Raw genomic sequence first — 1633 nt, forward strand, 5'->3', positions numbered from 1 at the left:
GCGAACGTAAGCTGATGGTGAGCAGTGCATGTGTCGTTTTTAAAGACGATAGTCTTTCTTGGGAAACTTAAACGCAGAAATTTTGGTCTGTCCTTCTGTCTGTCTTTCTGTTTGTCGCCAGGTCACTCGATTCAACCACCCGGCCAATGTTGAACCACTTGCCCAAGGGCCTGTCATCTTGAACGGCTGACTAGGTTCATACTTGTGTACATTGCTGAACAAAAAGCAAACGTTACGCATATCTGAGGCGCAACATCACTAGGTAAGTATTAGGTGGTGTGTTCCTTTAATAGAAAATAGATATATACATAGTTCTAGAAACCCTAGTTTCTTAAGCTGCGCTGAAAATGCGACTGCGCTGAAACTTGCCTTCCTCCATGCCCTCTGCACGAGCTCATTGCTGTGTTTCGGTTTCGGTTCAGTATTGCACTGTGCTAATGCCAGGGGCCGCCGCTCTGGTATTCCTGTTTTATGCAGGAGGCGTGTAAATAAAATAGTGTGTGGAGAGTACTCGTTGAGTGCGGACGTTACTTCTGCTTCGGCGCTTCGCGCCAAACCGCGTGTTCGGGCGGGCTGGCGTCCCCGCCGGTCGCGTTGGTCACCGGGTCTTCGCCTGCTGCTGCGCGGGACTACCAGCCCGCAACACAGCACTCATGTTTCCCGACGTATTGCCAGATGGCGTCCATATCTCACGCAGCACCTCTTCTATTGTCTTTAGACGACATTTGCAGCGAAGCACGCAGATGCGCGGCCAATTTTTTTCTTTCCTTTCATAACGCGTCCGCCAGAGAAAAAAACTGCCGCGATAAATAAACTCTATTACGAGAACAAATCGCTAGAAGCGAATATAGGGCCTGAGTAATGTGACATGAAGGCGGACGCTTACATTTTAGCCCCTCAATATGTCGTCATGAAATGTGTCGGCCAGAAGGGGAGACGCGTTTGGAAGAAGATGGAGTGGATGGCAAAAGTTGGTTGGTCTTTGCATAGGGGTCCTCGCCGTGGTCATGCCGCAGTCATCATTGGCTAAGGAAGACCGGGCATCGCGCGTCGCGAAAACACCACCAGCGTGCAGAACCACGAGTTTTTTTTAGTTTCTTTTCTTCTCTTCTTTCGTTGAAAAAAATTGCTAGCGGGGAGAGGAAGGCGTTTGGAATGGTAGTAAACAAATGTTGTTGGAATATCTGGTCTGAAAACGATGCGTGTAGAAGAGTACGAAAACGTAGGCAATATGAAACGACGAAGAAGGACAGAAAAACAGCGTTTCGAAACAACGAGCAAAAATAAAAGCGGTGAAATGATACGGACTGTCTCTTGCACGTACAATAATAATGAAGTAAGGCAGTTGGCACGTGCAAACTGAATTTCTGAAGGATGTATATGCTTCAAGGAATTCAGTCAGACGAAGCACTGATTGTCCCTCTCGTTGTATTTAAGAATGTGTATGAGCTTTGGCTACAAGTATTTCTTCTAACAGGTTGAAAGGTATTTGTGGTACGCAGGTTCTCGTTCTTGACGTTTGGTCAGTTACGTTAATTAGGTTGGCTACTGCTTTAAATGAATTCTCTTTTTTATTTGTGGCGGCTGCTCAGCCGGTCTCGCCACTGTACATGAGCCGTGCCTTTGTGGCAGC

This window comes from Rhipicephalus sanguineus, chromosome 11 (assembly GCF_013339695.2).
Source record: "Rhipicephalus sanguineus isolate Rsan-2018 chromosome 11, BIME_Rsan_1.4, whole genome shotgun sequence".
Lineage (NCBI taxonomy): Eukaryota > Metazoa > Arthropoda > Arachnida > Ixodida > Ixodidae > Rhipicephalus > Rhipicephalus sanguineus.